An 11,806-nucleotide genomic window follows, 5' to 3' on the forward strand; every position below is an offset into this window, starting at 1 on the left:
TTTTGAAATCTATAATTAGGTATGCCTGCAGCCACTCTTTTTTTAGGTTTAATGTGTTAAATTGAGGCATCATTACTCATTCTCTGAACTTTCACTTACCCTTACTGCATCTTCCACTGGTCCGCCAAGATAAAGAGACCTAATAAAATGTGACACAGCCTTATGTTAGAATTTTAGGTTGCCATTTAAAATCATGTTTTTGGAAGCCCATTTAATAACACATCAAAAGTTTATGAAATAATATTAGGTGAGAAAATTAGAATACAAAGTTGTATATAAAGTCACATTTGTACGTACACAAAAGTATCTTGCTAAATAGAGCTTAACAATGTTTCTCTCTGAAGGAAATTGCTTCCATAATTTTAAATTTCTCCTTTATAATTTTCAATATATTCTACAAGAATGTATAACATACACAATAAAGGACATTTTCTTCCCCTTTCATGATTATTTCATTGTCTTTTATTATTGTCTTCAACACGATTTGCACGTGTTTGAGACCAGATCCACTCTATTGGAATTTTACATTTTGCTTCTCAAATCTTCTATTATTTCTACATAAAAAAAATAAATCACCTTATGGAAGATTACTGTGCTGTAGAATAGAGGTCATCAAATTATAGCCCACAGGCTAAGGTAGCCTGTGATTTTTAAAATAGTTTAAAACAGCTCTAGTGAATTATTGTAAGCATTGGCTATACACGGTAGGAGTAGCTGCTAAGCCTTTCTCAGTATTGATAGAGGGACAAAGTAGGCCATTGTGTTGGAAGAGCTTTCCCAGGGAGGAACTAAGGGGTTACAAGCTCTGCTGTGTGGAGTGCTCTCTGTTTGGATTCTCCTCTCTTTCTAAATTGCTTCCTTTTCCCTTAGGCTGGTATGGTGAGGATGAGCTTGTGATTACCTCTTCTTGGGAGGTCCCTTTGTCCTTGTAAGATTTAGCAACACCAGGGAAAGGATGCCTGGGGTGGCCAGTTTATAGCAGCTCTTCTCTAAACCTTACTGAAAAATATTCTTTTACTCAGGTCAATATTCCTCACGCCTTGTTAATAGAGAAGGATGCTCTAAGGAACAACATCAGGGAAAAGGCCATAGGGCTAATTCCAGTCTAGACCTTAAATAGAAGGATAGTAGACATTCCCACAGTATTTTGGGATTACAGCCCTGGTAATAAATACAAATAAATAAACGTATAAACTTAACACTTCCATTTACGATGTAGTTGTATTCTTAGAAAATCTAGTATAGTTAAAAACATGCCCCGAATACTCTTCTGATATGTATAAAACAAGATTCTAGGTCCAGATAATTATTAATAAGTATTTCAATTATATGAATGTTAAGCAAGATATTTCAAAGTTATGAGAGATCTGTCCTTGCACCAAACAGTTCTTGTATTGCAGTATGGTTATCATCCCTGGCTGTCAGCTGCCAAATGCTGGTAGTGTCCCTCAGTCATTGTGAGAATCACTGTAAATGTCCCCTGCTGGTACAAAACCCATCTTAAGAACCTATGCTATAGAGCAAAGAAACAGAATAAGTAATAGTAATCAAAGAGTTTTCCAGGGTACATTACCTTAATTCTTCTAGCAATGAGTTTATCTTGGCTACTTAAATTATGTATCTTTTACAAATCACTTCAAAAGCACAAGAATACATTCTTGTACCTCCTGTGTATTCCAACCCTGTGCCTGGTGATTGCTTTCGATGTGACGGTGGAGGACAGTGACCTGGCACTCCCTCCGACTCTTCTGGAAATATCTGAAGCCGCGGAAGCCGGCTAGGAGATGCCACAGGAGCTGAAAAGCCCTGAGTGAAGCACCTTCAGAGGGAGCCTGAGCCAAGGCCCAACCTCAAAGTTGATCGTAGGAAACTTGAAGCTGCGGTGCACTTCTACGGGAAAGCTGGCATGCTCAACGCAGCCAATGCCTCTGTTTCTGTGACTGAGCTGCGGCCCTGGGCGAACCAGGCATGACAGGGGCAAGGCAGGACCACGGGCCACCTCGTGCACTGACCTGTCCCACAGCAAAGCTGATGGAAGGTGCTCGCAGTGCTTTCCTCTGTGGCCCAACACACCGGGGCCGCGGCTTCCTGCAAGAGGGCCTCCGAGCTGGATCCCGGGGTTAGACGTGCAAGCCGAATCTCAAAGAAAGAGAAGGAAGCTGCGATAGGTGCCAAACCCCACGGGAGGTGTCGGCAGCTTGGACTTTGCCGGCGTGCTGCACAACTCGAGCTTCATGAGTAGGGCACCAAACCTCCGGAGCCATCTCCAAGTTCAACAGCTCGTGCCTGAGATGACCCACAAACCCGTTGGGGACTCTGGCACCAGCCCCTTGCAGAACGACCTGGCCAGTCTCATCCAGGCGGGCCAGCAGTTAGTTCTCTCAGCAGATGAAGCCGCAGAACCCAGAGCTGATAGAACAGCACCAAAGTCAGTTACAAAGGGGGACCGCCATTGTCAGCCACAACGACAGGCAGGAATGATCACCCATCTATTCCAGCCATCGTGCCCGACCCCAAATGGAGGTATTTCTCGCATTTTGTGGTTTTCTCCCATTGGACTTCCCAAGAGAGAAAAAGGAAAATAAGTTGGACCTGGATGTTGAAAAAAAAAAATTAGTAAAAATAAAAATAATTGGATGCCATTATATATCATTTGACTATCCTTAATATGGGCCTGACTACCTGTGCAATTCATTTCAGGCATTTTTTAGCCTCTCAATCTTTACCTATCTCATTCTCAGTTGGGTAAAAGCTGATTTTCTTCATTTATTCATTCAACATCTACCAAACACAGGTCTGTGCCTAGTGCAGTGATTAGCATTTCCTTAATCTGGTTTAGCTTTTAAATCAGAACAGGATTATCTGATTATGTTATCTATGAGAGTAAAACTGAGCCCCCTTTTCCTTACTAAGTATGTACTAATTTTATAAATCTATCAATATTGTGTTAGTTTATTTCTACTAATCCTATGAAAGTTATAAATTTCATGCATCTAAAATTCTCATACATACACAGAAAAGCCATTCACCTCCTATTGGTATCTGGTCTTACTGCTTTACATTTTAAGTAGGTTTTTCTTTGAAGATCTGGTTTAAATTTCAGTAAAACATGAGACACCTGAATGAATAGCATAAGAAACTGATTATAATGCTTTCCTTTATAGAATATTATATTTTCTGGGAGATAAGCCAGAGGTTGATCTAACTCATCTCTAGCACTTTCAGCTTTAAATACTTTACCACAAACTACCTTGCAAAATCTTCCGCAAACAGTAATAAAATGTTTTTCCAAAATAAATGTATTTTTATGTAAATATATTTACTAACAATCCTCTACAACTCTGTTAGATGAATTCTAATTCCTTTCGTCCCTGAAGCCCCAAATTGTGACCAATGACTTTTTTTTTTGAAGTTGCCATTCTTACAGTGTTTGATGTTTCTCCTTTTTTCTTTTTCCTCCATGTTAGAATGCGCTGTTAAATCAAAAGAGTCCCGGTGCAAGAGAGGTTTCTAAATGGAGAGCTAGAGTAACTTTTTCCTTTTTGTAATTTAGGATTGGGCTCCCAGGTGGGTTCATAAGTCTAAAAATAGGGCAGAATTTATTTTTTGCTTTTCTAAGGCAGAAGTCATTTCAACCATTTTAAAAAGCACTGCAAATGACTACCTTTGACAACCTGGAGGCCAAGGAAGCGCTCCCAGCTCTGAAAATGGAAACAGCTGGGCTGGTTCTGTGGCAGTGAGTCAGCCTGAGTCACAGGCCCACACCCAGATGGAAAAGGCAAACCCTGGGGGCTTTCGGGGATCCCTAGAGTCTGGAATGCCCTGTGGGACTCACTGCTGTGTCTGCACTGGCCTGGGTGTCAGAAACGATTTCTTGCTCTTTTAAATTTTTCTTGTGGTTCCCTATCGTTTTCACCATAATTTATAGGTTTATTTACATTTCCAATAAATACTGGTGAGTGTGAGTCACTGCAGAATAAATTAAGATATCCTCAGTATACACGTGACATGAGACAACTCCAGAGAAAACACCAACCCTCCCATACCTTTCTTCAGTCTGGAAGTCTGGAGGAGTCCAGATATTTCTGGAGTTCCCAGACGCAACAGCACTTCACGTCTAACACAACGGAAAGCAGATGTCATGAGATAACAGCATGCAGGATATACAGTAGCTCCTACCTGCCCACCTAACCCATTTAATAAAAGCACTGGATAACCATGACCAGTGTTTACTCTGGCCAGGAACTCTGGAAAACACTCTACATGTCTGATCTCCATTAATGTATTACAACCACTCTGCGAAGTGGATATTGTTATTTTCTCTATGGTCATGCAGCTGGTAATAAGTGAAGCCAAAAAGTGAACACAAGATTCCAGAGGCTAAACGCTTACTAATTATGATGGTTAAAAACTGATTTTTTTTTCCTGAATAAATAACTTAAGTTTTAAGAAAGAAGAAGACTAATTACTATAGAAGAGTCGTAACCTATGTAACAAGCCTATGTTAAGCAAAGCCTATATTCAAGCACTGCTCTAGTGACTAAAAAACAAAAAATCAACTGTGAAATAAAATAGACAAATGACCTAATGGAACTTTCTGAGGGGAAAAAGACAATAAACAGAATAAATAAATAAGCAGATTACATTGTGGTAGATAGTAAACGCAATAGAGGAAAAACCAATCAAGGAAGTGTACGTAGGTTATGGAGATGTTAAAATTTAAATCCTTTGGTCAGTACTGATTTCCTGAGAAGGTGATAATTATAGTTAATTAAAGACCTGAAGGAGGTTAGTAAACAAGCCATTCTTCATCCTCAGTCCAACCTAACCTCCAGGGGAAACAGCATTCTAGGCCAACAGGATGAATTCAAAGGCCCTAAGGCACCAGGGAGCACTTCTAGGCCCTTCTGGGAACAGCCAAGGAGACCTGGGGAGGAGGAGGAGGCCCCCTGCAGCAGAGCGCAGAAGAATACAGAATGGGGGATGGGACCTGGGAGAAGATGAGGCAGGAAGGAGAGTCTTCCACTCCAATCATAAAAGAAGCTGTAGCATTTGAAGCAGAGGGGAGACATAATCTATATTACGATTTTAAAAGGATTACTCTGACTTTTATACTGAGAATTGACTGGGGGCATGAGAGGGAGGAGTGGTCAACCTGAAAATGCTGTTAGGAGATTGCAGGATCAAGATGAAGTCTGCTTGGCCCAGAGACACAGTATTGAAGGTGCAGGAAAATGATTTGGATTCTGGACATATTTTGTAAGCAGAAATGATGGGATTTGCTTATCAACTGAATACAAGGTATGAGGTATAGACCTGAGTCAGACCTGAGCATCTGGAAGTGTTGAGATTTATTAGCCAAAATGTAGAAAGTGGTGGATATCACAGGGTTAGGAGTCTTCTTAAGCAAATATGATGAAGAAAGATAGTCAAGTTGAAAGAGCATGCAGAATGATCAGAATGATTGACCGACAGGATGTAATTAGGTTAAATAAGAAAAAACAAAAGTATGCCAGGAAGCACAGTGTAGAGATGGTAGGGCCAAGGACTGGAGGTGCTCAAGGGGTTGTAGGGTGTGGCATCAATACTAGACAGGAGACTAATGTAATCAACATAAACTATGGCTCCCTCAAGTCAAAAATTGGTTAGAACATGCCCTAGCCAGAGTCCCTCCCTACTGGAGGCCAGTTCCTGGAACTCCCATATATTCTATTCTCATATTAGCGTTAGATAACCTAAATTCCTTGAAATGATTTAGGAGTGAATGGTTTTCTAATTATCTAAAAATTAAAGTTCCAAACACTTAAAGTTTGAGTACTTATAAGATTCGGCTATATGAGATATATTTGAGAACTCCTGGACTAAAAGAGATTGTCCACATTAGCAGTCAAAACACATATTCTAGGACAGAAATCAATGCATGATAAGAGGATTAAAAACAAAATAAGATGTACTAGTATAGAGACTTAAAGGTTCATTATTAATTCTTCTCATTTTGAAATGGGTGGAGCACACCTTCAAATTTAAAATCTTAATATTAATCTAATTATTGGCAAACTCTTATGAAATCATTTTACCAATTCTTAAAAAGTAGATTGTGATAAAATTACATTTTCTTAATGTATTTTATTAAAATAGAAGACTGTCATTAGTTGCAATTTTGGTCATACAAATAATTATGTTATTCCCAGATGTCTCATAAGTAAATGGGGCATTGCCAGTGTACATAAAAATTCTATATGACAGATCTCCCACACTTTGAGATTTGCCATGATCCCTTGTGAAGTTGGGAAAACACCTGGTACTACCATTCTCCAGGAAAGTGACTTCACTTTTTGTAAACATCCACCATGTTTCATTTCCAAGCTTTTGAGGAAATATACATTTTCATTACAAAAAGTGTGGGTGAGGGGCGCCTGGATGGCTCAGTCGGTTAAGCGTCTGCCTTAGAGTCAGGTCATGATCCCGGGGTCCTGGGATCGAGCCCCATGTCAGGCTCCCTGCTGGGAGGTAGGAGCCTGCTTCTCCCTCTCCCACTGCTGCTCCCCTCTGCTTGTGTTCTCTCTGTCAAATGAATAAATAAAACCTTTAAAAAAAAAAGTGTGGGTGACCCCCCAAAACCTTTTTTTAACAACATTAATAAATCATAAAATAATATTTGTATGGCCAGTAGGCACTTTTAAGACAATCATGGCTATTTATTATTGGCTAACATTTTACTCCTTTATTATTCTCTTACTTTCAAAATTACTTCACTTCTCACCACCCTACCATCTCAGCAATGACGGAAGCATGTTGGAATAGCAGTACGTATTCTCTATGTTGTGGCTATCTATCTGATTACATAGTTTCTAGAAATATTTCCCTATAAAATTAGAGGTTACTCATATAAATTAGTACTTAAGATTTTTTAGTAAGATGTGGAAGAATTTTAATTTTTTATATTATAAAAAATAACACAACATTTTGTGTTAACAGAAATGTTATCTTGGGGGGATGAGGGAGTTAAATTGTCACCTCTAGATATACTCAAATTTAAGATGCCAGAGAGCTCACCTTTCCAAAACATGACCTTCCCAATCCATTGAAATGTTACCATTATGTCATTTCATTATGTGTTCAAAAACCTGTACGATAAAATCTATATGTTATTTTGAGGTTTAAGATATCGACTCAGAAGTTATTTTATATTATCGAGTCAAAATGCAGAAAAGGTCATGGAGACAATAAGCATTGATCAGACACGCTTGCTGGACAATATGGGAAGGAAAAGATCTTGAGAAAAGGGGTCAGCCTATGGGAGATGGCTCCAGGTGGGGTGACAAAGGGACAATACACTGGCACAATGCCTCTATTAGTTCAAAGACTCATTTAGGAAAAGAAAAGAAAGACGCCTTTTCCATTTTAACAGTTATCCACAGACTGACACTTGATAATATGCTTTTGATTAAAATAGCCTTTTCATTATGTAATTAAGATCTTGTTTCTTTTTATTTTCTGAGAAATAACTTGCTAAATTTTCTGAGGTCAAATAACTTGCTAAAGACTGCATAAGGAGGAAGAAACTAAACTGATGTTCACATGTGCTCCAAATATACCGAGAAGGTGCCAACATGCCCCGATGCCTCAGAGAGTCCATTTTCAGAGTCTCAAAATTGTTGACTGGCTTTTCCTTCTAGATTCAGTGGGATGGAGTAGTAAAAGTCAGATTTTGGTAGGCGTGAACTGGAAGTCAGAAAGTGAAGACGTTTACTTTAATGAAGTGACAGTAGTAAATTTTATTGATTGCTAAGGGTATCAATCCCTGTTGGGAAAGAAGAGGGGGATGGATCAGAAGTCGCCAAGAGGAAGTAAGATCTTTCTTGAACTTAAAAGACAAGTAGGAACTTTCTAAAAGATGAAAGGCTGGAGGTAGGGGCAAGGAAATAGGATGAGCAAAGAAGGCAGGCAGGGTTTGGAAGTAGAAGGGAAAATGGGGAGGGATGAGGCTGGGGATCTAGGAAAAGGTAAGATTAGGGAGGCCTTGGATGGTGTGCCAAAAATCTTTAACTTTATCTCTTTTGTAATGGGAGGCTTTTGATGAGCTGAAGCAGAGGTACAATATGTCTGTATTTGTGTTTTACATAAATCAGCTCTGAGGAGGGTGTATTTGAGAAGGGGAAATTTGGGATTGGAAGGTTGCTGCAATGATCCAGGAAAAAGAATGTATGATTTTCAGGGGGGTGGCAATCATGATTGGGAAAAGGGAACATATGTATATATAATCAGCAGGTCTGGGTCATTATTTGGAGATGTGTAAATAAGGAGGAGTCATCTCTCGGTTTTCTTGCCTGGATTGCAGGGTACTCCTTGGAACCAAAAATAAGACAGACAACACAGCAGTAAATACAAAATGTTGCATTAAATTCTGGACAAGTTGAATGTGAAGTTCCTGCAGGAGACACCATGGAAATATAAGGCAGAAAACGGAACATGTGAGAAGAGTTCAGGAGCTGAGGGACTAGGGGTTGCTGTCTGGCAGTAACCAGCCTCTGAATTCCAGTGAAAACCTCAGATTGGAGCTGTGAGACTGAATGTGAATATTCACCAGGAGAAAATTCAAGAACAGAAGTTGGCTGAGGAAATAACTCAAGAGAACAGTAACACTTCTCTGTCTGACAGGGGAAAAAGAGCCCAGGAGGGATAAAGAAACTATAAACCCAAGATATAGCTACAAGATCCAAGGGAGGAGAGAGAATTTCAAGAAGGGAGTAGTATCTCACTTTAAATACAAACTCTAAGTACAACTAGACCCTTTGGTCCAGCAACCAGGGGCGTGATTGGTTCGCTTCATGGTGCAGTCACTCTCTGAGGACACAGACACCAGATCATGGTTGCTTGAAGAGGGAGTGAGAAGCTGAGGCTCCCTTGAATTCCACGTTTTCCCTAATGATAGTCACCTTGATCCTACTCTGTAGCTGGCTCTCGGTTTCTGTGCTGGGAAGCTCATGACCCCTCCTCTCCTCTCACTGTTCTCAGAGGCTTGACAACTAAAGCTTTGGAACTTGATATTCAAACTAACTTGAAGTTGTATATGTCATATGCTAATTTCTTATCACTTTGTATGAAATGATAATATTCTTAGAAACAGCATTTAATACAGAATTATGTATGAACCATGTTCTGTAACTTCCACCATTAGGAGAGCAAAATATTCGTCTATATTCTTAACTGTTAGTTTGTGGATTAATACACGATGCGTAAGGACATTACAAAATACTTTCCACCACTGATTTATAAAAGGCGGGCTTGTGATTTGTGTTTCCGCTCTTTTAAAATTATGATTATGATTATGTCCAGTTCTACAGTTTGTATTGTCTTAGAAATAAACAAGTCTGTGCAGTTGCCATTACTTCACTCAATAATTGTCCGACTTGATTTTATAATCCAAGAAGGTGATTAACACCCTAACATCATGAACATCTAAATGGCAGACACCAAAATCTTTCAAAGATGATTTATCTCTATGGTTCCTATTAGGAAAACTTCCAGTTCGAAATTCAGCCTTCTTGGGCCCTGAAACTAGCAGTGGAGACTGAGAGAAAGCCCAGGGGTCTGCAAGCCTTCTTACTCAGTAAGAGCTATATATTTACATATCATTAATTTCCTTTTTTTAAAAGATTTTATTTATTTATTTGACAGAGAGAGAGAGAGACAGTGACAGAGGGAACACGAACAGGGGGAGTGGGAGAGGGAGAAGCAGGCTTCCCACCAAGCAAGGAGCCCGATGGAGGGCTCAATCCCAGGACCCTGGGATCATGACCTGAGCCAAAGGCAGACGCGTAACAGCTGAGCCACCCAGGCGCCCCTCATTAATTTCCTTTTGAAGGCCCTAATGCAGCTCCCCCCATCATTTTTAATAACTAGCAAACCCAAGACAAGTACATATATCTTCAAGGAAAAGAGAAAAATATAACACCAAGGTGGTTCCTTTAGCCTGGATTTCTTCATATTCGGTGAAAGAGTCAGAAACTATAATTATTTCACAGCTTCATTCTTTTGCAAACATTTTGAGGTCATCGTTAAGAACAGCGAAGTACCTACTTACGCTACACATTTTTGTGTACCCCAACCCTGTTCTGCTCGTGTAAAATTACTTAATATCGCAACCATGTAAGTCATTGAACTAAGGAATCGCATTTGTTCAAAAAGTTTTATATTTTTTCAGTCGGGGGATGTGCTCATCTGTGCATTTTAAATAGATTTGGTGGGAATATTTGCCTGTTTATATACTTTCTCAAGGAAAAATTAAATTGATCTTAGCTGCCAAATTATTTAAAATTCTTTCTACTTTCCATCATAGTGTGAGTCAGTGGCTGTATTTATAAAATCTCAAGGAGTTCTTTAAGAGTTCCAGGAAATCACACTTTTTGCCACAATCCTGACTCTATTGTTATTTTCTGGGTTTCGAATTTCTGGAAGTTTGACACAGTTGAAATAATGAGAAATGGGGTGGGGAGTACTTGTTTGCTTGAGTAACTGTGAGAAACATGGTCAGGAAGTTCCCTGAGTTTCCATCTGATCCACGGAAGGGAAGGAGGCTGGGGAGGAGGTGCAGGTGTGGAGGTGGGCTCCAGGGGTGGAATCCTAGAGGTTTCTGGACTGATAAGGCCCAGGACTGTGGGAATCTTCACAGCTGTGCTGTATAAGGCAGGCTTGACAAGCTCCCTCCTTGGGAGGAATGGATGGAATGTGGATGCTCCACTTTACCTAGGGCTGTGAAACTGAGGGGAGCTCTTTACCATTTTGAAGTCCCAGCCGGTGGCAGGCATTTTGGCTCCTCGGGAGAGCGTCCAGCGTTTCCCCATAAATCAAAGCAAAGACTGTACCACCGCAACCTCAGTGATCCCCATTACCTTGGCATTATTTCAACATATTTTTAAAAAATAAAACCAAACAGACAACAAATGAAGGAGTAGGGGAGGAGGTAAAAGAACACGCTATCTAAAAGCCTATCTATAGATTGGGCATATAGGCCAGATCTTTGACTCAGAAGATGGTGTTGCACAAAACCGTGGCGTAATCTTAAATGCTATAAACAACTGAAGCATTTGTAACATCTACCTAATTGTTTGCAATGAAGAAAGCAAACAAAAGCATTACAGAAACGCAGGATTGGCACACATTGGGTACTTAGCAATAATACGCTGCGTAACTTGGGAGGTAATTTTACCTCTCTGGGCTTCAGTTTCTTTAGCTGAAAAATAAAGAATTTGGACTATTATCTCCAGTTTTAAAATCCTATTATCTCAAGTTTTTGACTTTTTAAAATTTTAAGTGTTGGTCTGTTTTAAATATTATAAGCATTGCATGATTTACAAGTAGTCATTTTTTTTAAGATTTTATGTATTTATTTGACAGAGGAAGAGACGAGAGAGGGAACACAAGCAGGGGGAGAGGGAGAGGGAGAAGCAGGCTTCCCGCCGAGCAGGGAGCCCGATGTGGGGCTCGATCCCAGGACCCTAGGATCATGACCTGAGCCGAAGGCAGATGCTTAACGACTGAGCCACCCAGGTGCCCCTCAAGTAGTCATTTTATTTTGGTTTTATCTCACCAAGTATAAAATCATTTATGCTCAATGGAAAAAAAAGAAATCAGAGAACTATTAAAAACTTAAGGAAATCTATAAATTCATCACGTTGAGAAATCTATAATAAACTTGTGTTAGTAAGTACAAATTTTAGATATATAGAGAGATATGGATATATAATAAATTGGGATTATACTACTCATGCTGTTTCATTATCCATTTTTTGTCTTAAAATAT

General features: G+C 39.6%; 1 pseudogene; it reads left to right on the forward strand.

Annotated features, from left to right (window-relative positions):
• Positions 1–1,589: 1,589 nt before the first annotated feature.
• LOC114220088 (small glutamine-rich tetratricopeptide repeat-containing protein alpha-like) lies at positions 1,590–2,481 on the forward strand (annotated as a pseudogene).
• Positions 2,482–11,806: the final 9,325 nt, after the last annotated feature.

This window comes from Eumetopias jubatus, unplaced genomic scaffold (genome assembly GCF_037043125.1).
Source record: "Eumetopias jubatus isolate StellerSeaLion01/CBP00866 unplaced genomic scaffold, mEumJub1_p1.0 scaffold_14, whole genome shotgun sequence".
Classification (NCBI taxonomy): domain Eukaryota; kingdom Metazoa; phylum Chordata; class Mammalia; order Carnivora; family Otariidae; genus Eumetopias; species Eumetopias jubatus.